The sequence below is a fragment of the Ovis aries genome, chromosome 23 (genome assembly GCF_016772045.2).
Source record: "Ovis aries strain OAR_USU_Benz2616 breed Rambouillet chromosome 23, ARS-UI_Ramb_v3.0, whole genome shotgun sequence".
NCBI lineage: Eukaryota > Metazoa > Chordata > Mammalia > Artiodactyla > Bovidae > Ovis > Ovis aries.
The window spans coordinates 53,643,868-53,669,819 of NC_056076.1; positions in this window are offsets into that span (position 1 = coordinate 53,643,868).

Genomic DNA, 25,952 nt, shown 5'->3' on the forward strand with positions numbered 1-25,952 from the left:
GTCTTCTCCAACACTACAGTTCAAAAGTACCAATTCTTCGGCACTCAGTCTTTACAGTCCAACTCTCACATCCATACATGACCACTGGAAAAGCCATAGTTTTGGTTTATAGAAAAACCTGCCTCCTGAGAAATCTGTATGCTGGTCAAGAAGCAACAGTTAAGTGACTTAGCACAAATAAATGTTTAAATGAAGGTAAGTAGAGATACACACACATATAGATTTATATAGATATTCTATACACATATATAAATTTGATAGTTGAGATTCTAGAAAGAAGACAGAGCTTTAGGCATAAGTTTGATAATATTTGAAATCTTCAGTCTGGGTGAATTCATCGAGGAAATAAATTTATTTAAGGGAAGTGGTCCAAGGAATAAGCCCTTGGCTATCCTAACATTTATATATCTGGAAGATAAGAATCAAGAGAAAGAGACAAGAGTGTCTTAGTTTGAGTTTCCCTAGAAGTAGACGCTGAATCAGTTATTTGGGTACAGGTAATTTATTGGGTTAGCCAAAAAGTTCATTCGGGTTTTCTGTAAGATATTATGGAAAAATCTGAATGAACCTTTTGGTCAACCCAATATTTGAAAGGTGACCCCCAAGAAACACTAGTAGTGGAATCAGACCAAGGGACAAGGAAGGAAAAGCAGCCAGTAAAGGGAACGTTATCAAGCAAGTTTACCGTTGGGCACCAGTGGAGTTTAATTCCCCTGAGGAACTCTGTAAACCAATACAAAATGCATGCCTCAAGGTTATCCCTCCAGCAAGAAAAGAAACTGGAGAGTATTTAGATACCGACTGCATCAGTCTTGAGATGGGATCTGCTCCCGGGAGGCATTTTTGATATTTTGAGCCTCCCAGGCTTGTGGGCTGTGCAGGCTCCAGCATCCAACACAAGCTCAAAGGTAGACAGCTGAAAGTTAGACCAGCCAGATGACAGCCTCCATCGCAGGATGGCACAGTCAGAAAGATGGGGAGAGACAGACATATCCTGCAGGCCAAGTGAATCATGAGCTAACAATGCAAAACGGGTCCCTGCGTTACGTTTGATATTGGGGACATGCCCTCTGATTGTTCCTTCAGCAACAATTTTCTATGGTATTAACCAGTAGAAAAATTAAAAAAAAAAAAAATAAATCAGCAGCACAGAGTCCCCAAAGTGAAATTCTCCTTCTTCCACCTTTAGAATGAGTTCTGTACAGTAGGAGATAAGTGGCTTATAAAGACGCATTGAACAATATGTTAATTAAAGGAGTAGTGCCAACTGCAGGAACATTTATAACCTTCAGGGAAAAAGGAAACTTTGTTTTGAGGACACTATGGAGGGCTATTGCTTGTGCAGCAGCTATTAGCTGAGCAATCGTCAGTAATGACTACCGCTGGGTGAACTATGTGCGACCGGGCTCAGGTGTGCCCAACTCTTTGTGACCCCAAGGACTGTAGTCCGAGAGGCTCCTCTGTTTATGGGATTTTTCAGGCAAGAATACTGGAATGAGTTGCTATTTTCTACTCCAGGGAACCTTCCCAACCCAGGTATCAAACCCACATCTCCTGCGTCTCCAGCATTAGCAGGGGGATTCTTTACCACTGAGCCACCTGAGAAGCCCCCAGGCATATTACACCTTTCATAAAATCATGAGAATATACTTATTCGCTTCTAGACTCAGGTTACCTTCAATTTCACTAGAATGTATTTCTAGTGTAGAAAGATGTAGAAAGATTTCCCAGATAAAATTCCCCTATTGGAAAATCCCAAAGCCTCATCAACTATGTTTCCTTATTTACTGTATATGTTTCTTTTAAAAATATTTTCTTCACAATTTGAAAAATAATTATGGATACTGTTTTAAATTCTTGAGTGTGTGAGAAAGAACTGGAAGGAAAGATTTATCTGCAGGACAGTAAATAAGTGAGATTTGTCCTTCAGCTCACCTTCAGATAGAAAGGTAAACTGTTTGACTTTATCATCAGGAAAAAGCAGACAGCAAGGAAATTTGCTGTGTAAATAATGGCCTGTGGCATGATTAGAAGCAGCCATACCTTAAAGCACTCTTTCTTAACTTATAAAAAGATACTTAGCATCTGATCACTGATATTTTTGTGCATAAAAGACACTACTTTGAAATACAGGTATCTGTATACTGCCTGAGAAGTCATTAACCAAAACTCAGACTCTGACATTTATTGTGAATCTATTTCTCATGGAAAATCACCATAGCTGCTGTTCTGCGGGACTGACAGTACCTCCTCAGCTGTTTGCCTTTAAGAATCATTTAAAGGACCAAGGGAAGAAGGAAAATTGAAAAGTAAATTAAATGTCACAAGTGAAGGGCTGTCACCCTCAGATTTAATAGTCGTTATCGAAAGTTAAATACCAGGCAATTACAAATATGAAGATATGCAAGAAATCTACAGCATAATTACATATAGCCAGCATTTTCAGAGTTAAGAAGAATTTAACATCATCTGAAGAACTTTCTAAATGATTATTCTCATCTACACAGCCTATCCCTACCAGCCCACTAAATCAAGGTAGTTGATTTGAACTATAAGGATGGGATTCGGATTATTTCTACTCAGAGGCAATCAGATTTTTTTTTCCTTATGCTTTGTTTTAGTCCTTTAAGAGGGATGTGGCCCAGTGTCTTGGTGGTATATATGCTGAGTTACCTTGCAAAATGGTTCCCTCTGCAGGCAAATACTTTGTGATGATACGATGCTAAACATGGATAATAATTCTATCACAGTTTTCTGGGGGATCATTCAAGAATGCACAGCACACAAACTCATCCCTCAACTTCACTGCTCCATCCCTATTCTAATATACATCACCGGAATGATGACATTCAGAACCATAATTCATCAGTACACATCTTTCTCCTGATGTATTGTGTTTCATACCATCGCTCTGAAAGTGACACAGAATTCCGAGTGAGCGAAAACTCATAAATAATATTACAATTAAAAATAAAAGATTACTTAGAAGGTAGCAAGTATATTCAGATGTGACTTTTAAATGGCAGACGCATGGCATTTTTCAAATCTCAGAAACATCTATTATGTGGGCCATGAGGGACCAGGGGAAGATGATGGATTATTTTTTTAATACTTCTACACTTTTTTGTTCCCTTCTCAGATAAACAAACACAGAGAGAGAGAGAAACTTATGTCCAGATTTTAGGGGTCTTGGGGATGGATGTGGAAGTCTGCTCAACCTTTTTTTTTTTTTTTTTTTTTGAGACTATAAATGCATCTCTTAGGTTATTAACCTTCTCTAAGTGTCAAAAATAGTCTATGTACTGAATTTTCTCTTTTGTTGTCCTTACCCATGCCTCTATCTTTCTCATTTCTCCTCTGCTCAGTCGGGACAGGACAAATTGAAGTGGGAGAATAGTTCGAGGGGGAGTGAGGAGCAACAGATGCATCTCAGGCTAATCCCAATGACCACTGTTGCAAATCCTACTAAAAATGCCAAGCTAATATGGGATGAACAGTGAAAAAGTCACAGGTACTTTATGTCCAAGGACTAGCAGACCAGGGACGACCTAACTCACAAAAACCAATCCAGGACCCAGGTAGCAACTAATTCTTTTGCTCAATTATGTAACAGATAGCAGTGCATTTACAGACTTAAAAAATCACAAAATATAAAAGGATAAGCAAAGAAATGTGAGTCTTTATTGCATCCTGACTCTCCAATTCCACTCCCCAGATGTAATAGCTTTTAACTTTCTTGCATGTTTGTTAGCTCACCATGGTCTGCACTGACGTATCATGCAGGCCACATACGCACTTGGTCCATGGAATTCTCCAGGCAAGAATACTGGAGTGGGGAGCCATTCCCACCTGCAGAGGATCTTCCCGACCCAGGGATCAAACCTGGGTCTCCTGCATTGTAGGCAGATAATCATCTGAACAAGGGAAGCCCTTAAAGGTTTTCAGTTCAGTCAGTTCAGTCACTCAGTCGTATCCGACTCTTTGCGACCCCATGAACTGCAGCACGCCAGGCCTCCCTGTCCATCACCAATTCCCGGAGTTCACTCAAACTCATGTACATCGAGTCGGTGATGCCATCTAGCCATCTTATCCTCTGTCGTCCCCTTCTCCTCCTGCCCCCAATCCCTCCCAGCATCAGAGTCTTTTCCAATGAGTCAACTCTTCTCATGAAGTGGCCAAAGTACTGGAGTTTCAATATTACCATCAGCCCTTCCAAAGAACACCCAGGGCTGATCTCTTTTAGAATGGACTGGTTGGATCTCCTTGCAGTCCAAGGGACTCTCAAGAGTCTTCTCCAACACCACAGTTCAAAAGCATCAACTCTTTGGCGCTCAGCTTTCTTCACAGTCCAACTCTCACATCCACACGTGACTACTGGAAAAAAAGTAGCCTTGACTAGATGGACCTTGGTTGGCAAAGTGATGTCTCTGCTTTTGAATATGCTATCTAGGTTGCTCATAACTTTCCTTCCAAGGAGTAAGCATCTTTTAATTTCATGGCTGCAATCACCATCTGCAGTGATTTTGGAGCCCAAAAAGATAAAGTCTGACACTGTTTCCACTGTTTCCCCATCTATTTCCCATGAAGTCATGGGACCAGATGCCATGATCTTCATTTTCTGAATGTTGAGCTTTAACCCAACTTTTTCGCTCTCCTCTTTCACTTTCATCAAGAGGCTTTTGAGTTCCTCTTCACTTTCTGCCATAAGGGTGGTGTCATCTGCATATCTGAGGTGATTGATATTTCTCCTGGCAATCTTGATTCCAGCTTGTGCTTCTTCCAGCCCAGCGCTTCTCATGATGTACTCTGCATAGAAGTTAAATAAGCAGGGTGACAATATACAGCCTTGACGGTTTTAGTAGCATTTAAAAATTGAAACAGGTGAAATTCATTTAATTAACATTTCTATTTAACCCAATATATCCAAAACGTCATCATTTAAACACATAATCAATATGATAGCATATGAATGAGGTATTTTGCATGATTTACCTGAATCTCCTAAATCCAGTGTGTATTTTACATTACAGCATATCTCAGTTCAGACCAACCACATTTCAAAGACTTAATAGTCACTGGTTATTGGTTACTATAGTGCAGTTCTAGATGCCTTCTCTGCTTGAGATATATATATATATATATCAGTGTGTGTGTATATATATATATTTATGAACAAATTTGACACTCTGTTCTATTTACTATTTCTCAATTGCTACAAAGATTTTCATATTAGCAAATGAAGACATGATTTGGTTTTTAATAGCTGCATTTTGGATGCCTTCCTTCTTTTTCTATAATTGTCCTGTAAAATACATCATTTCTCGCATGTGTGAGTACAGATTTGTGTGAATTTCTTGATCTAAGAGCATATACATTTAAAATCTTGAATTCTGATGCCAAACTGCCTTCCAAATGTGGAAGATTTATGCTCCATCCTTTATTTTCATGCTTTTTAATCTCAGTCAGTTGGATAACGTAAAAATATGGTATTCTGTATTTCCCTGATGCCCATTGAAATTAGCATCTCTGCAGATGTTTATAAGCCATGAATATTTTCTGAACTGCCTTCAAGTGTATTTACTCCATTGATCCACTGAGTTATTGTCCTTTTAAATTGACTGTCAGGGACTTTTTCAATATGAAGAAAACTTGTCTTTTCTCTGTCAAATATATTATAAACATTTCCTTTCATTTGTGTTGGGTTCTTAATATTGTATATAGTACTATTTTGCTGAACCAAACTTTTTAAATTTAATTAAGTTTAGTCAAGCCTTTTCATACACTATTTTATCTTTTTGCCTGTTTCAAGATAATAGAAAAATCACGGTTTTCATGTAGTACATTTCTTGTTGTGCTTTTATAATTATCTTTTGAAATTCAGGCACATAGAACTAGATTAAACATAAATTTCCTTCATTCCCATGTATGAATGAGTTTTAATTAGTCTGTAATTTATTTATAATAATGTAAAAATCATCACAACTGAAAACCAAAGTTAAAAAATTCACAATTATAACTTACCATATGGTTTCCCCACATCCCATCCTCCCAGCTCATCAACACCACTAGAAGGATCACTTTTCTGAATTCTGGGTTCATCATTCCCTTGTCTATAATTTCCTTCTAGGTTATTTATTATAAATATTTATTGCGTTTCCTTTTGTAATTAAAAAGTACATGTGTGTATGTGTGTGTGCGCTTTTGGCTATTTTAAGCTTTACCAATGTGTCATGCATGTCAGGAGTTCCTTTTTATTTTTTTTTTAATTTATTTATTTAACTTTACAATACTGTATTGGTTTTGCCATACATTGACATGAATCTGCCACGGGTGTACATGAGTTCCCAATCCTGAACCCCCTTCCCACCTCCCTCCCCATACCATCTCTCTGGGTCATCCCAGTGCACCAGCCCCAAGCATCCTGTATCCTGTATCAAACCTAGACTGGCAATTCATTTCTTACATGATATTATACATGTTTCCATGCCATTCTCCCAAATTATCCCACCCTCTCCCTCTCCCACAGAGTCCAAAAGTCTGTTCTATACATCTGTGTCTCTTTTGCTATCTCGCATACAGAGTTATCATTACCATCTTTCTAAATTCCATATATATGTATTAGTATGCTGTATTGGTGTTTCTCTTTCTGGCTTACTTCACTCTGTATAATCGGCTCCAGTTTCGTCCACCTCATTAGAACTGATTCAAATGTATTCTTTTTAATGGCTGAGTAATACTCCATTGTGTATATGTACCACAGCTTTCTTATCCATTCATCTGCTGATGGACATCTAGGTTGATTCCATGTCCTGGCTATTATAAACACTGCTGCAATGAACATTGGGGTACACGTGTCTCTTTCAATTCTGGTTTCCTCGGTGTGTATGCCCAGCAGTGGGATTGTTGGGTCATAAGGCAGTTCTATTTCCAGTTTTTTAAGAAATCTCCACACTGTTCTCCATAGTGGCTGTACTAGTTTGCATTCCCACCAACAGTGTAAGAGGGTTCCCTTTTCTCCACATCCTCTCCAGCATTTATTGCTTGTAGACTTTTGGATCGCAGCTATTCTTACTGGTGTGAAATGGTACCTCATTGTGATCCTTTTAAACTAAACTATATTGCTAAGATTCAAAAAATATTGTATTGCTAATACAAATATATCTTATTGCCTACCACTGTAGTTCATTAATACACTATGATAGTTCACTGTGGGCATATTCACAATATATTCATCTATATTCTGAGGGGCAGCATTTGATTTAGTTTCATACTGTTGGTAAACAGGGCTGCTTATAAAATGCTTTAAAAACATCTTCTCTTTCACATATACCTAAAAGTGGAACTGTCTAGGTCATAGGGTTTATGGATGTACAACTTTGGGAGAAAATGCTGAACTTTTCACAAGATGGTTGCAAAAAATTTACACTCCCACCAGCAATGTGGCTCTGCATTCACATCATCTTCAACTTTGGCATTGCTGGACTTTTTTTTCTTTAACAGTGAAGTGGATGCAATGTGATATCTTAAGACGTTCCATAATTTTTTCAGTCATTTAATTATTGTATTTTGTAAATGTGCTGCTCAATTTATTTGCCTACTTCTTCTTTGAAGTAATTTGGAAGAGTGCTTTATATATTTTTTTATATGAGGGTTTCTCTGCTATATATAGACAAATGTCTTTCCTTCTTTTCTGTTTTGTCTATTAAAGTTGTCTTTCAATAAACAAAAAGGGGAGGTTCAGAGAAAAGCAACAATATATGCAAATATGCTGAGGCACAAAGGTGTCAAGTATTTTAGGGACAGAGGGAAGAATGGTGTGATCTTCTATAGGAAAGCAGTGTACATTGAGTATAGACTTTTAAAGAAAAACTTTTAAATGGGATGTGAGGTCAGGAAATGTATTAAAGAAATCATCCTGGCTTCTGTGTGGAGAACTGCTAGGGAAAGAATGTAGATACCTGAACAGCAGCTAGGAAGTTACTGGTATTATATTCAGTACACGTGATACTAAAGAATACCTTCATTTAAGCGGTGGCATTGGAGATAAACACAGGTGGATTCAAGATCATTTCAAGGTAGTTACATCATCATTCTCCATGTCTTCCATTCTGCACTCCAGCCATAACACAAATGACCCAGCATTTCCCAAAAGGGCATGCTGGTTCACATAGCCACTACACCCACACAGCCCGTGTCACTTTCCACCACAAACAAAAAAATGACCAACATCCTTTAGGTACCCACAATGTCTCACGGGTATTTTAGAATAGTAACTACTCCAGATAACACACAGATATTTTTATCACTTCCTCCAGATCTGGCAATATGCCTGGCATATACCAAGAACAGTGCCTTACAGTTTGATTATGATATCAGTATCCACTTTTTTCCTAATAAAATGAAACTCTTAAAAGAACCCCACAAAGTTCCTTCCCTAAGTATCCTAGGTGATAGAGAAACATAGAACCTTCTTATACTTCCTGCTACAACTTCTGCTTTGTATCTCCCCAGAAATGGGGAGCTGGAAGTGTGTGTGTGTGTGTGTGTGTGTGCTCAGTCATGTCCGACTCTTTGTGACTCCACGGGCTATAGCCCACCAGGATCCTCTGTCCACAGGATTTCCCAGGCAAAAATACTGGAGCGAGTTGCCATCTCCTTCTCCAGGGGACTGTCCCAACCCAGAAATCAAACCCACGTCTCCTGCTTAGCAGGCAGATTCTTCACCACTGTGCTATCTGGGAAGCCCAGGCACACAGGCAGAGTTAGAAACACCATGTTCCAAACGGAATCAAGTCAATATCAGTCACTGATGCAGTGGTCGGTGCTGGATGGGGAAGGCATCCTGGGGTCTTCTCTCCAACCTCAGCAACCCTCCACAGCAAGCCGGAAGCCACACCAGAGCATCCCAAGGGACTTGACTGCCCTTTGCCTATGAGGATGGTGCAGATGAGTGAATTCCACCCTGCTTCTGGTTCCCGGCTATTTAGGTCAGTACCCCTGCCCTCGTACTAAACAGGTTCATTCACAGAGATGAAACAGGACACCTCAAGTGTCCGGAGCAATCACCTAAGGTGCCCTTTTACTTTCCTTATTCCCCAGACGGGGCCCCATCCTCCTCTGGCCATTACGCTTAGTCTGTGCACAGGCTCTGCCACGATCACACTTTGGCCTTCCTTAACAGACTGAGACTCGATTTCGCCCTAAGTGCTTCATGCTCTCTCCTCTCTTGGGCTAAGCTGCTCATTTTAACTTCATTCTTATAAAACTGCACTCCTAATAGCAAATAGCTCTAGATTTAGGCTTGGCAAACTTTATCCTCCTCTAAAGACTCCATCCTTATGACAGTATAATCCAGAGAAGTACTGGGGACGACAGAGGATGAGATGGCTGGATGGCATCATGGACTCGATGAAGGTGAGTCTGAGTGAACTCCGAGAGATGGTGATGGACAGGGAGGCCTGGCGTGCTGCGATTCATAGGGTCGCAAAGAGTCGGACACGACTGTGTGACTGAACTGAACTGAACTGAAAGACTCCATCCTTGTGACAGTATGATCCAGAGAAGTACTCATGATAGACTGAGCTTGGAGAGTGATGATACAGAAAATCCAGCTGTAGTACTCAGCACTCTGCTTTCCCCTCAAAGTTCATGGATAAAGGTGGATCATTGAACTAACCTGTCATCCCTCTCTCTGATCAACTGTAGTGGATCTGTCTTCTTTTCTCGAGACTGTAACTCAAGTGGAGTAACCCAGAACTCATTTAGAGGGGAGTAACCCAGAAATCATTGTATCTTACTGCAAAGAAAAGCTAACAAGAGGTTAACTGAGTATTTGACTGTTGAAAATGTTAGGAATGTGTGATTTCCCTTCCCCTATGGACATAACTTGAAACAGAGTCAAGAGGGTGGATGAACCCATAGGGATGATTGGGGGCTGAGCGGAAACTGTCACTGGGAATGTCATTAACAAGATTAGGTGCATGTGAATGCAGTTCCATCTGGCAGAAGGGAGGTTCTCCCACGTAATTCACTCCCAGATCAGACAGTGTGGCCATCAAGATACGACAACGAAACAACAATCTGTCTGGAAGCAGCTGATTTTGAGGCCAGCATCTCTACAGAACAAAGCTGAAAGAGAAAGAACACCAAAGATAAGACCCAGCCAACAAGAATACTTTCAAAATATACTGATAACTTTCCAAATCTCTTTTATGGGTATCAAGTAGCTGTGAGATATGGAAGACACAAACTGTTATCTTTACTTGGAATATGATGAGTACACAACCCAGAGAGGCTGAATGTAACAGAGTTGAAAAATCCTGGACAAAAATCATAATATCTGAGATTCCAGAAATGCTGAGCTGCAGCTACTTCAAGGCAACTTTAACTTCAACACTGATAGATGAGAAAAGGACTACAGCTCCTCTCCATGAATGTCTCCTAAATGTGTCCAGAACCCACTGGGCTTCCCTAGACTCAGACAGTAAAGAGTCTGCCCCCAATGCAGGAGACCCAGGTTTAATCCCTGGGTTGGGAAGATCCCCTGGAGAAGGAAATGGCAACTCTTCCTATTTTTTTAGCGTGACTAAGTAATTCACATTATAGTTCTATTGAGCAGCATTGCTCTAAAGGATTTGGGGGATGGGTGGAGTTATGAGATTAATGTAAATCAAGAAGGAACGGAATTACAGAGATTCCATTGTTGATCTGGTCTGCACAACAAGGTAAAAGCTAAAGGATGGAATTGGTTGCACAAAGTTATTCCCTAGGATTAAACTAGTTTACAAACTATCACTGGTCCATGACAAGTATAGAAGTTGAGGGTGCATCTTTGGAAAGTCTGACAGGAATTTTACATTCATTGAACTTAATATTTTTAAATGGGCTCATTTTTTATATGTCTTTGTGTTCTCTTACTGTAGTTTTCCTAATTTATTTGTTGTAAATAATTTTATGAAATTACCAGTCTGAGATATTGGGAAAATGATCACCACCAAGAGTTGGAAAAACACTGAGATGGGGAATTTAGGCAATCCCATGTCCAGAGGAACAGAGATTTGTGGATTCCCTATATACTTACTGAAAGCCAGTGTTTAATGAAAAATAGTCTCTCACCAGGTTAAACTGGATGTGTGGTATAGTGTGGCCTGGAAATGTGAAAGGACATATTAGTAAATGGTATTTGACAATAATGAGAGGGAATAACTTGGGCATTAAATGTAATCCAGTCTGGCAGTTCATTAACACATAGCTGTTCACTCTGCCTAAGTATGAAAACCAAAAAAATCCTGCTTAGAAGAATTAAAGACTTCTCCCCTTCCCTTTGAAACAAAACCAAAAAAACATTTTGAACCCAGACACAGCAACTGCAGACCACGCATCACAAAGTCAGGAGTCATTCTTCAGACTATCACTGCACTGATCCAACCACAGCACACTCAGACATCTCGAAAACACAGAAGCTCATGAATCCTTGATTTCATAAGGTGCTCCCAGACACAGAGTCCACGATAAAGAGACATATACAACAAAATGACTGAGAATATTTAAGTTGGTTATTTTCCTATATACGCAGATTCAGCAATTCACCCAGTTTGCTTACAACAAATTTTAGAAAAGAGGACACAAATGTCCCCTTGATGATGTCTTCTTGCTCAGGTGTTTTAAAGGTCCTTTATATTAGGCACCATAACCCTTCATCTGATTTTCCTCCATTCCACTGACATTGATTTGCCAAGGGATATGAGACAACTCGGGCTTCCCTGGAGGCTCAAACAGTAAAGAATCCACCTGCAACATGGGAGACCTGGGTTTGATCCCTGGGTCGGGAAGATCCCCTGGAGAAGGGAAAGGCTACCCACTCCAGTATTCTTGCCTGGAGAATCCCATGGACAGAGGAGCCTGGCAGACTACAGTCTATGGGGTTGCAAAGAGTCAGACATGATTGAGCGACTAAGCATTTACATCAGACAACTCAGGGTCTTCACAGGGTTGGAGAATAAGGACAGATATCCCTCTCCCCAAAAAAGATGAGCGGAGTGTACTCCAAAGGTCAGCTCCTGGAGCGCAAACACTCTCTCCTGCTCACAGCGTTTACCACAAGCCTTGGCTATTAGGAAACCACTCAGTAAATATAAATACTATGTATGGACTGACTCTAGCAGAGAAACATTAGTGAACCATCTATATGCCCAAACTGAGCATTTTGCTCTTCAACATGACCCTGTAACATAGGTGATAAGGAGGCTGAAACTAAAAGTCTGGTAACAAATTCAGGTCACCATCCTCCCCTCCACATGTATACATATCTTCCATCAAAAGGAAACAGCCTGGGTACTCTCACTGAACCATCAACTCTTTACTAAATATTCTCTCTGACTCCCCTCCTTCTCCACCTGGAAGTGAGCGGGGAAAGCCCTGTTCTGAGGACCAAGGGAGGTGTCTTCAGTTACCTGGGCCTCCCTCACAGCTCAGTTGGTAAAGAATCTGCCTGCAATGCAGGAAACCCAGTTTCGATCCCTGGGTCGGAAGATCCCTGGAGAAGGAAATGGCAACCCACTCCAGTATTTTTGCCTGGAGGATCCCAGGGAGAGCAGCTCAATACTGATTCTCTGAAAGAAAATTTTATTCCCCCAAAAATATTCAGAAATTTGTTGTGTAGAACTACCTTTATGTGCGCACAGATTAAGGTGCCATCTGCAGGAAGGGCCCTTCTACAATAGGTTTCCATCCCTTGGCTGAAACTCAGTCCACAAAGAACTCAAAGGAAGAGTTTTTCCCCAGGGAGTGTTTTCTTTCGCAATTAGAGGAAGGCAGTGTCAGACACATCCGAAGCAAACACACACACACACACACACACAGACACACACACACACACAGACGCCTCAAAGGCTGTGACCTCGAACCTTGCAATCAGGCTGACTGAGATGCCATCACAGCTTTGCTGCTTAATTACTGGGTGACTTTAAGCAAAACTATCATCAGAGTTTAATCAGAAACTCCAAAACATTCTAAGCATTTCAAGCAGGAAGAAATTAAATTTAAAAACTGTTGAAAGGACTACGGTAGCTGGAAAGAGGGGAGGAGGCGAAGTGGTGTTAGCAGCACTCAGGAGCTGCAGGAAGCGCGACCTCAGCCGCTGCGAGAGCCCCCAAACCAAGCTCCCGTCCCACGCCCCCTCGCCTCACCCCTGCTGTAGGTGCCCACCTACGCTTCTCACAGCATCGCCCAGCACACTGCCGCTGCTCTTGCCAGACCCGGAAGGACAGCTTCTACTTCCGCCTTCCAGGTCCAATCCCAAGTAAGGGCCCCCTACGGAAAGAAAACCAAACCTTCCAGGAAGCGAGTCTGCGAAATGAAGCTTCTAGGCTTTTCCAGTATCTGACATACAGGAGAGAGAACAGCAGAAAACACCCATTATCACAAGTTGCATAATCTTTCCGCACCACAGTTTTTGGCTTCATAAATGAATGGCCTGATGCTATATTCATTTCTGTAAGGGCTTACTAACTGTTGAGCTATGATATGCTGGGTATTAATCTAGAAACTGTGGATATAAAGTCTTTTCTAAGTACAGCCTCTGCTTTCACACGTGAATATGTATTTAAACACATAACTGTAATAACAATTTAATGCTAGCTCCATGCACAGGGTCATACAATATCACACCAAAAAAGAGAGTTCTTTAAATAATTCTGGGAAGAATACGAATGAACAAATAGTTTCTAAAGAAAATGGTACATACTTGAGTCTTCAACCATGGGTAGATTTATCCAGGCAACTGGTAGCAGAAGATTTCAGAAAAAATAAAAGCTAGTACAAGAGAGAGGATGCAAAAACAGCTTAAGGTATAGCGACTAATGCAAGCAATTCTAAGTCCTGGAGAATAAAACTCAAGAAACGAGACAAGACAGAGAAGTGGAGAAGAGTAGTGAAGACATCTTTTAACCTGTTGAAAGGTTTAAACATCAACCTACTAGAAGAGCAGAAATATTTAAGAGCTTGAGGCTCAGCTGTGGTGTGTCAAATTCGCATTATGAGAAGAGGGTAAAATATGAGCAGAGAGGCCAATGAGGAAACTTTCAATAGCTCTGGAATGAGTCAATGAAAAGCTAAATTAGGACCAAAGCAAAAGAAAAAAAAAAAAAAGGTGAGTCAATCAGACACACTCTATTACATGCACTAAAACAATACTGGATACACAGCTACAGCTATGATGGAGAATCTTACAGTTTCCAATCTACTCTTGGAATAGAAGCACATGCATTTAAGGAAGTTGATAAGATGAGTGGAGTGGGAAAGAAAACCATGCAGCTCCCAGGGGATCGTACCTTATATGAAGAATGTAGGTTCAGTCAGGTGTAGTTGGCTTTTGTTTTGCTGGGAGTGGACAAAATGCTTGGAGCGGGGCTGGATTACTCCAGACAATAGAGGAGGGGCTGATCCCACAGCCACCAGGAGTCCTGATCTCTGGCTTAATTTAGAGAGCAGGGATAGAGGCAGAGAGATAGAGTCTAGAAGTAATGATAAATTGTCAGGGTTTGATGGCTGGTTAACACAAAAGGTGCCAAAAGCCAGAAATCACAAAGAGTTGTTAAAGTGCAAGGCCATAATCTTTTATATGAAACCCATGTGGCCAGACATGCTTGAGGATGTAAAAATTACAGATTTAATCAAAATAATATGGTATCTGTACCATGGTTTCCAGAATGCAAGCAGGAAGGTATATACTGGTACCACACTCCAACATGTTCATATTTTGTCAGTGAAGTATACGAATATTCATAACAAGTGGGATAAATAAAAAACTGAAGTAACCATCTCAGTACAGGCAGCTTTCAACTCAAATGCACTGAGATAAGGTCAGGTTTCACTGCCAAGCAGATGATGAAAACCTCTCCGTTTTCAGATCTCTTCCCATTTCAGAACCCTAAAACCCATATCTTGAGGGGACAGAGATGAGAGTGTCAGGTTCTGGGTGATTTAGGCAGATTTACCTTCTATTTGTTTCTGTCTCCAAAGGGGGGACCTTGTTTTCTATCGTGAACTGAGGTGGGAATATGGGTGCCCAGCTATATCCCCTGTTGCCAAGGGGCTCAGGAGCTCTGTGAAAATACACTTGACCTCAGTCGTATTGCTAGACTTCATGGATTTTTTAATGATATGGGTGTGTCACCTAGGAGTCCACTTTAGAGCAAAAGAGAATGAAGTCTCATAGAGTATCACCATGAGATGGTAAGAAATGTATCCAAATATGCAAGAGTGGGGAGCATCCTGCATACCGGGTATCTGGACTCAGTGACTTCAGGCAGAGACTCTACCTGACTGTCTCCGTCTATCTCCCCAGCCAGACTCCTCTTCCCACCACCAGAGGACGCCAACAACCATTAAGAAGCATGATGTCAGGTCCTTTCCCGGGAACTGTGGGTCCAGATGAGAGGAGAAGATGGTTGTGGATCCCCTGTTTTCCCCTCCCTGCCTCTCTATGGGCAAGCCCAACCCTCCAGGCACCTGGAACCAGGTAGGGGAACAAACAACCTGAACAGGAGGCGTATCATGGGTAAAATGCTGGTGGCACAGGAACTGGAATGGCAGGGCCCAAACTGCTTTAGAAATGTCACTTCAGCCCCCTATCCTACAACAAGAGAGACTGAGTATATTTACTTTGAAATCCCTGTGTTCATTGTTAAAACCCTAGACTTGCAACCAGCCCAATATATCACCTCTAAACATTTTCTTATAAATGAGACTGCTGATGTCACAGCCAACCCAAGTGTTGTACTTATCTAAAATTCCTGGTAGCTCAGCAGTTGTATTATTATTTTTTTGTCTCTATATCTGAGAGGTCTGCCTCATTTTCTCCCAAGGAAAGAGGGCCTTACGAAATCACCAAGCTATTTTCCTGTCACTTTGTCCTCTTAATCTCCTACTTTCTTCATCATTCTGATCAAGGATGGGGGTGGTGACATAGAAACATTGCAGGTGGATTCTTTACCAGCTGAGCCACAGGGAAGTCCAAGAATACTGGGATCTCCAGTGGATCTTCCTGACCCAGGAATCGAACCAGGGTCTCCTGCATTGCAGGCGGATTCTTTAGCAACTGAGCTATCAGGGAAGCCCACACAGAAACACAGCTGACTAAAATTATTTTGCCAGAGATTCTGATCTTTGGGTAGGAAAATTCCTTCCACAAGAGGTGGTTATATCACCTTCCCCACAGCACCCAGCTATCATACTGAAAAGAGAAAGTGAAGTCGCTCAGTTGTGTCTGACTCTGTGGCCACATGGACTGCAGCCCACCAGACTACAGTCCATGGAATTTTCCAGGCGAGGGTACTGGAGTGGGTTACCACTTCCTTCTCCAGGGGATCCTCCTGACCCAGGATCAAACCTGGGTCTCCGCCATTTCAGGCAGACGCTTTTACCATCCAAGCCACCAGGGAAGCCCAATCATACTGAAGTAGATGACTAAGCAGGTACTGGGGTGAACAGGACATACTGACAGAGAAATCAAGCTCCCGAGTTTCAGAGTCTCCATACTCTCAGATGATCTTTTTTCCTTTGGGGAACAGAAAAATAAGCAGTAGGCCTTCCTTTGTTCTCTATCTTTTGTAGAAATATCTGGCTCCCATTTCAAAGGAGATCGCCATCGCTATTTTCCTTGTGCTCTCCGAGTGGCTGCAGAAGACAAATCTCGGCAATGATTTATTGGGGCTCTCATCTCTCTGCTTATTTGTCCACGGCCAAAACCTGGAGACTCCTTCATCCTCATCCCTGAGCACTGACCCCAAAACCACCTGATTCTGGTCATCAGAAAATTAACTCTCACCTGTCTAAACTTCCTTTCGGAGAGCAATGGTGGGCATGCAACTGTATGACTTATGATTTCATTGTTTGTGTTGAAACCAGTGAAGAGAAACCAGGTCTGCAATAACTCAAAGGGGCTCTCAGGTAGGCAGGCTTAATTTGACACTTTGGTCCCTATACAAAATTACTTAGCTCACACAGCTCTCCCAAACTCCTCCCTAGACCCTTTTTAAAGGTGGAGCTATTTAGACCACGTGTTGCTCTGTCTCTAATTTCAATATATTTAATAAGCATGTAGGACTTCTTTCCCAATACATTGTCATTATCATAAGGTTGGGAACCTTACTGCCAGGGCAACCTGGATGAGAATATACAAGAATGAAGTCAATCTTTATTAAAATCCTTACTCTGCTTGAATATATCTGTGTTCTTGGCTCCCCTGACTCAAAAGTCAAAAGAATGATCATTTCTCCAACTTGTCAGTCTCTCCAAAAATGTATCAGTGACTTGTATGTGTTTCCTTGAATTTGTTGTTGTGCAGTCACGCAGCTGTTTCCGACTCTTTGCGACCCCACGGATTGCAGCACGCCAGGCCTCCCTGTCCTTCACTATGTCCCAGAGTTTGTTCAAATTCACGTCCATTGAGTCGATGATGCCATCCAACCATCTCATCCTCTGTCGCCCCCTTCTCTTCCTGCCCTCAATCTTTCCCACCATCAGGGTCTTTTCCAATGAGTCAGTTCTTCACATCAGGTGGCCAAAGTATTGGAGCTTCAGCTTCAGCTTCAGCATCAGTGCTCCCAGTGAATATTAAGGGTTGATAAATTTTAGGATTTACTGGTTTTATCTCCTTGCTATCCAAGGGGACAGCAAAACCTCAATATTTCTAATCACCAGGCTTAACATCCTTGTTTCCTCCCAAACCATCAATTTTTCTGTTGGGATTCTCATTCTGGTCAATCCTGCCCACTGAGAAAAGAGAGCTCTGCAAAAGTAGGAAAGGGGACACACAGTCTATTCCACCCATTAGTACTTTCAATTCTAACTATATTCAAGGGTCAGCTCAAGTTATATCTCCTACATGAATTCCTCTTGAAGCCTCTCAGACCTTCTCCTCCTCTGAATCTCTAACCTTTTCAGTTTATGAATCTCACTGGGCATTTGCTTGTATTCTTAGAACTGTTCATTTATTATTTTGTGTACACTGACTTGTTCCCCCAACTAAATCATAACTTCTTTCTAACATGAATTCCTTTGACTACCAGTTTCTAAGCGACAGCTGCGTTCTGCACACTGAACTGCACAGTAAAGTCACAAAGTAGTAGTAGTGTTAGTCACTCCCTCACACACGGCTCCTTGCAACCGCGTGGACTGTAGCTCACCAGGCTCCTTTGTGCATGGAATTACCCCTGCAGGAATACTCGAGTGGGTAGCCGTTCCCTTCTTCAAGGGATCTTGCTGACCCAGGGATCAAACCCAGGTCTCCCACATTGCAGGCAGATTCCTTACCATGTGAGCCACCAGAGAAGTCCCCAAAAGTAAATAACTATAAAACACTTGTATTCAAGAAGTGCAGTTGACATGTACATACTGCTATATTTAAAATGGATAACCAACAAGGACTAACACAGGAAACTCTGCTCAATGTTCTCTCTCTCTCTCTCTCCCTCTTTAGTTGCTAAGTCATGTCTGACTTTTGCAACCCCATGGACTGTAGCCTGCCAGGCTCCTCTGTCCATGCTCAATATTATGTAACAACCTAAATGGGAAAAGAATTTGCAAGAGGTGAGGTACATGTGTAACTGAATCACTTTGCTGTACACTTGAAACTGTCACAACATTGTTACTCAACCAAACTCCAATATAAAATAAAAAGTTAAATGAATAACCATACCTTGAATGGCTGTTAAATAAAAGTCTAAAGAAGTGGAGAAAAAAGGAGTACAATTAAAGAAGCATTGATTTGCATTCTGCTGTCCCCCCAGGACACAAATGTTAAATTAAGAAAAGGATAATCACATCAATAGGATAAAATAATAAGTAGACTTGTCAAGTGGCAAGAGACTCAGATAATTCTTCATAAAACTGTCAGTCTTTATTACCAACATCCCTGAAGAATTCAAAGCAATGACTTCAAAGTCCCCTTATGATTCTGGAGGTCTTTTTTTGCCTTGGTATACGGAGCAACCTCACTGATCTCTGCAAAACTATCTTCACAAAGAAACAGCTTGGTTATTCCCTGGAGAAGCTCAGGAAAAGAAATACCTTCCACTTCCCTTCCACCTTCTTCACATCATTCTGAGAAAGTAATTTCTAGCCCCCTTGATGTCAAGTGAGGCAGTTAAATGATGATCCTAGAAAAACTGATCAATTCCAGCTACTTCTTAAAGGGTTGATTCAATAAAGAATTAAGGAAACACCCATCCATGATCCAAGACATATACCATAAAATACTGCTGCTGCTGTTGCTGTTGTTAGTCACTCAGTCATGTCCGACTCTTTGTGACCCCATGGACCGTAGCCTGCCAGGTTCCTCTGTCCATGGGATTCTCCAGGCAAGAAGACTGGAGTGGGTTGCCATTTCCTTCTCCAAAATATTGCTAGGTTCAGGCAAATAGTGTTGATGGTGCCAGGCAAGTACCTTTTATCTGTGAATATTCATCGGAAGGACTAGTGCTGAAGCTCCAAATCTTTGGCCACCTGGACTGAAGAACATTAGAAAATACCCTGATGCTGGGAAAGGTTGAAGGCAAGAGGAGAAGCAGGGGACAGAGGAAGAGATGGTTAGAAAGCTTCACCAATTCAATGAACATGAATTTGAGCAAACTCTGGGAGACCGTAGAGGATGCAGGAGCCTGGTGTGCTGCAATCCATAGGGTCGCAAAGAGTTGGACACGACTTAGGGACTATACAACAGCAACAATACTCTGGAAACCAGAAGAGGCCAAAGCTTACTCTTAGCACTGCTCAGAACATCCTGTTAACTGAGACCATCCCTGTCTCCTGCATATTCAATCTACCTGCATGGAGGGGAACCACGGTGAGCATGCCGAAGGTACGCTTGTCACTTTCTGCAACTAACAGCCTTGGGCCGGCATCCGGTCCCATGAAGGCATCTAGAAAAGTTTGGATTCTACTTTGTGTTTGCTAGGACTGGTTCTAGTAGAAACTGCCCCTATAAATCCTTTTCTCCCTCTTTTTAACCACTTTGGAAGCCCTGCTTATGTTTCTCATATCAACCCCACACTCATTCTCCTACACCTCCTAAAAAACTGCTCTCTGACCGAGCAAACTTTGCAGGATCCTACCCCGGACACTTGAGACAACAGTTGAAGTGAAATTTCGTCCAGCAGCCAGCAGGTGCGGAAGGTAGTGGGGAGGTGCTCACAGAAAGCAAACGAAACCGGGGAGCTCCTGGGGCAGCTGTGAAGTCAGCCTGTGCACACAATACCGCTCGTGGGTGGCTGGCCTGGAGTTAGGAGCCAGATTCCAGGAAAATTACAGCTCTGACTAGCCCCATTTCTCCCACTGGATTGGTACTCATTAAACATTTCACAGCTCGGACACCCTAAAACCTCTCCACTGTTTAAAGACTGAAGCTGTTAGGAAATCAGGAATCCCTGCCAGCTAAAAGCAAGACGGAGTTTGCCAAATAGTTGTGTTAAAAAAAAAAAGTCAAACGTGACCTCTCTGCCTGCTTAAAGGTCAAATTAAGCATATCCCTACTGCTTCTGATTAACTGGATAAGGAAAGACAAAATCCATGCCTCCCCTTGTTGAAGGGAGAGTTCACCACAACAAGCAGAGTGTCATTTACTAGGCTGCTTTCAGACAAATCCACTCAAATTTACCTAATTACAGGATCCTCTCTGCCCAGCAGCTTCTCCAGCAGAGCCCAGTGAAGAAGCACAGCAGTAATTGGTCAAAATGTATCAGGTCTTTCAAATGGAGAAATCTCTGCAAATGCCATTTCACACAACAATGGATATGTTACTAAAAGTTCCTGATAGAGAACAGAGAGCCAAGGAAATGTGAAGCCAGGGGGTATCAAAGGAAATAATACACTCTGCTCAACGCATGTCTCCCTTCATTCAATCAGTGAGCATTTATGAGATCTAGAATGAGGTTACTGATGCCAAAACGAGATTTTAGTACTCCTGCCAAAGGCACAAATATATAGAGATAGAGAACGTTAGTGATGAGGACAGAGGCAGTGTGAAAATAAATCCTGAAGCACCCACATTTGCGCCTCTGATTTTCCTCTTCTTACGCTAGGTGATGGCTTGCATACCTAAGTGAAAGTGAAAGTGAAGTCGCTCAGTCGTGTCTGACTCTTTGCGACCCCATGGATTGTAGCCTACCAGGCTTCTCCGTCCATGTGATTTTCCAGGCAAGAGTTCTGGAGTGTGTTGCCATTGCCTTCTCCAGGAGATCTTCCCCATCCAGGGGTCAAGACCAGGTCTCCCTCATTGTAGGCAGATGCTACCTAAGTAATGATACCAAAACCTAGCAAGGCATGACTGGGAAGGTGTTAGGACCAGCTGAAAGAACTTCATAACCAGACGGGAGACAGAGAAGACAGCAGAGAGAGAAGGACTGGGGGAGCACTCGGGGAACTGTAAGACAAGAACTGACCACAGAGGAAAAGAAAAATCGCGACCTTTTCAACCCTGTGTTCTTTTGCACAGTCTTAACGTTAGTCACCTGAAGACAGAAAACAGTTTTCAATTAATCTTTCTCATGTGTAGTAATTCATGAACATAAAAGTGATACATAGCTTTTCATCCCAGGGAATGCTGTATCATTAGAGGCTTTTTCATGCCGTGAAGTCCGATAATAATAGCTTTCAAATAAGCACCTTGAAGAACTTAGCCACGTCCGTGCATGCCAGTGTGTTGAGTAGCTCCAGTCGTGTCTGACTCTTTGCAACCCTGTGTACTGTAACCCGCCAGGCTTCGCTGTCCATGGGACTGTCCAGGCAAGAATACTGTAGTGGGTTGTCATTCCCTCCTCTAGGGGATCTTCCTGACCCAGGGATCACACCCACATCTCCTGCGGCTCCTGCACTGCAGGTGGACTTTCATCGCTGAACCACCAGGGAAGCCCCAGCCATGTCAGTAGACCATCATCAAATCTGAAGTGAGGTCCTGTATTAGCCAGACACCTCTATGATAGGTGCAAGGGGAATGCCAATGGTCAATGAGGACATTGACATCAAAGAGGACAGACACACTGCTGATTCTGTGGGAAAGTCAGTGAGTCAGGGGCAAGGGCAGAGGGGAGAGTAGAGGCAGACAATGAACAAATAACTAGCCCTGTTGGGCAAAAACAGAGCACTCATCTCCAGCAGGGCATGGAACACTCCTCCCCACCTTGCATGGCTGGGGCCGTGATGTTATCTTCAAATGAAAAGGGTCTCACCGTCTGCGCCTCTGAGTCACAGCTCCAGGGAAGCCATTCAACCTACAGGAAAGTTCAGGCAAAAGGACTTTTATTTCTGTTTATTTTCTAATCCAAGTCAGTGCACCAGGCCTTTGAATGCCTCCAGGTGACTGAGTCACGAACACTCTTGTCACTGTACTTGACATTAACTAGATTGATTGCACCAGAATAGAAACCAGCTGCATGATAAGTGATGATGGCATCCCTGAGCTGGGGCTCTTTCTCCCTTCTATCAAGACTTTCAAAAGTCAGCAGGAGCAGAAGACGAAATTAGTATCTTTCAATGCAGAGAGGCATACCATCTTCCTTTTCACTAAGATCAACATTTAATGATGCTATCTCTCAATTTACACCATTTTATAATAGCACGCTCAAACTAAATGAGCTGCATTTGAAGTAAGACTTTGTGTTTCATTACAATTACTCAATCTAACAGTGGACATTATCACTTACATCAATTATTTACATTTTCATTCTGACAATATAAACTTCCGATAGTATTTATTAAGCATCTGCTTCACACTGAGAAACAGAGACTTTAAACATTCTATCTGATTTGAAGGATTGGATCACTTCTTCAGAGAGAGCAAGTACATATGTATGAAATAATATATAAACAAGCAAGTACTAAGGCATATGAACAGTGTTAATCCACAGATTGTAAAAGTGCAGTTATACACAATTGGAGAATAGGATGATGATTCATCACACTTCACAAGCTTCGAATTTTGTATGATAGAATGAAATTAAGAAGAGAATGATCAAACAGGCTAAGGTTTCATTTAAGAAAAGAAGGCTTCCTGAGAGAGATGAACTGCAAAAGTTTAGTTATTATAAACAAAATAAATAGTTCAGTTCAGTCACTCAGTCATGTCCAGCTCTTTGCGACCCCATGAATCACAGCACGCCGGGCCTCCCTGTCCATCACCATCTCCCAGAGTTCACTCAAACTCATGTCCATCGAGTCAGTGATGCCATCCAGCCATCTCATCCTCGGTCGTCCCCTTCTCCTCCTGCCCCCAATCCCTCCCAGCATCAGAGTCTTTTCCAATAAGTCAACTCTTCGCATGAGGTGGCCAAAGTATTGGAGTTTCAGCTTTAGCATCAGCCCTTCCAATGAACACCCAGGCCTGATCTCCTTTATGATGGACTGGTTGGACCTCCTTGCAGTCCAAGGGACTCTCAAGAGTCTTCTCCAACACCACAGTTCAAAAGCATCAATTCTTTGGCACTCAGCTTTCTTCACAGTCCAACTCTCACATCCATACATGACCACTGGAAAAACCATAGCCTTGACTAAACGGACCTTTGTTGGCAAAGTAATGTCTCTGCTTTTCAATATGCTATCTAGGTTGGTCATAACTTTCCTTCCAAGGAGTAAGCGTCTTTTAATTCCATGGCTGCAGTCACCATCTGCAGTGATTTTGGAGCCCAAAAAAATAAAATCTGACACTGTTTCCCCATCTATTTCTCATGAAGTGATTAATATATATATTTATATTTTGTATATTATTAAATATTTATAAATGTATATATATTTATATATTATAATATATAAATTATATGTAAATATACATTTACATATATTATATAATACAGTATATTAATATATACACACGATAAATATATATTACATAATATATATTTATAAATTCATATATTATAATATAATGATAAATATATATTCATAAATTTATATATATTATAATGATACATATATATTTATAAATTTGTTATTAAATATTATTTATATTATTTATATATATAAATAAACTGCAAAATATTTATTACATATATGTGCCCTGATTCAAAGCTATCTCTAAGCAGAGACCAAGTCTTATAAACCTTGCAAATTCCTCCACCAGGGCCTCCCTAGAGTGCCTGAGGCCACAGACAACTGTTTTTGTGGTGTCCATTCTGAAGGAGATCAGCCCTGGGATTTCTTTGGAAGGAATGATGCTAAAGCTGAAACTCCAGTACTTTGGCCACCTCATGCGAAGAGCTGACTTATTGGAAAAGACTCTGATGCTGGGAGGGATTGGGGGCAGGAGGAGAAGGGGACGACAGAGGATGAGATGGCTGGATGGCATCACTGACTCAATGGACGTGAGTCTGAGTGAACTCCGGGAGTTGGTGATGGACAGGGAGGCCTGGCGTGCTGCGATTCATGGGGTCGCAAAGAGTCGGACACGACTGAGCGACTGAACTGAACTATCCCAACAATTTGATTGAATAGTGTGTTGAAAATGTGTGAGCATTCTTTATATATGGTGAAACATTGATGAAAATATGGAATAGTGGGGAGGGAAGATGTTAGTGCCAAGAGTGCATGAAAGGACTCGCTCTAGTGTTCAGATGCTGTCTCTTCTTCAGATCCAGGAACTATTCCTTTGTGGCTGTTGTCAGGTGTGTCCTTCTTGGCTAATTTCTCTCTCTCATGTCAATAAAGTGGTAAAAATATTGCTATTCCTCAAAATTCTATGGCTCTTTGGAACCATTTGTATGAAAACCACTGTTGCTCTTGCCTGGGCGGTCCCATAGCAACTTTTGTGCAATGTGGGTTGCATCACTACTCATGGTGCCACATTACCTATGAACACTGGCCTCATACAACTCTCCCTCAGGTCATTAATATACTAATTGATGACTGATGCAAATTCACATCTTCTCCAAAATATGGAGGAAATGTGTGTATAATTCTTTGTCTGGTTATATGGAGCTTACAATTGAAAATTTTCTAAGGTGAACGTCAAACAACCCATTTTCCACCAGGTCATCTTTTGAGCTCTTTATACCATATGCACTGCATTCTTAGAATGCAAACTCTTTCAAGGTCACTAGAGCTCTGATCTTCCCAATACTGTTACCAGACCCATGCATGGAAGGACAGAGTGGTTACCCTCCATGAAGGAATGTCTATTCCTTATCCAGCACAGTTTAACTGAGCCAGGAAAGCTCAGCGTCACCACATCACTCAAGAGGCAACTCTGAGAGGACATTTATCCAAAAGACCTGCTGCTTCAGGGGAGCAGTGGTCTGGAAAGCCGACTTTGGCACAGAACTGGCAGAGGGGGTAGGTCACTGCCCTGAATGCCAGGGCTATGAATCCTACAGGATAAAGGATGGTTGCTGCCCTTCCCACTATCCTCAGATGCTATGAACTCAGGAGCCAAACTGCACATGTGGGCACCTACACAAACACCCACAAGGCTCAAATACAAGGGTGAGTGAGGAATTATCCAAAATCAGACCATTTTGGTAGTCCAGTCTCATGTGATTCTATGAAAGAAATCCTGCTCTGGCCAGAAGGAACAATCATCTTGTCAAACTGTCCTCCTGGATCTGGGGCTCATCCAAAGTCCTGGAAAGATCCCATCAAATCACAGGGTAGAGGATGCGAGTAAACCCTAGAGAGGAAAAAATGGAGACCAAAGGCCCCGTGGATGCAAGGCCAGGCTCAAGGAAACCAGTCCCGATGGCACTGCGTGTCCTGGTCAAACCACCAGACGGAGATTCACAAATTACCGAAGCCGGTGATCTGGAGCCTGGGACCTATACACAACCAGGTCTGGACTTAGATCTTCCTGCCTGAATTGAAGCCTAGTCTGTGCATTACAAAAAAAGACTTGGCAAATTTCAAGAAAGGTCCTTCAGTATGAAGGATTCCTGAGGCCCAGAAGTACATAAGACCCCATAGGCGGCAGC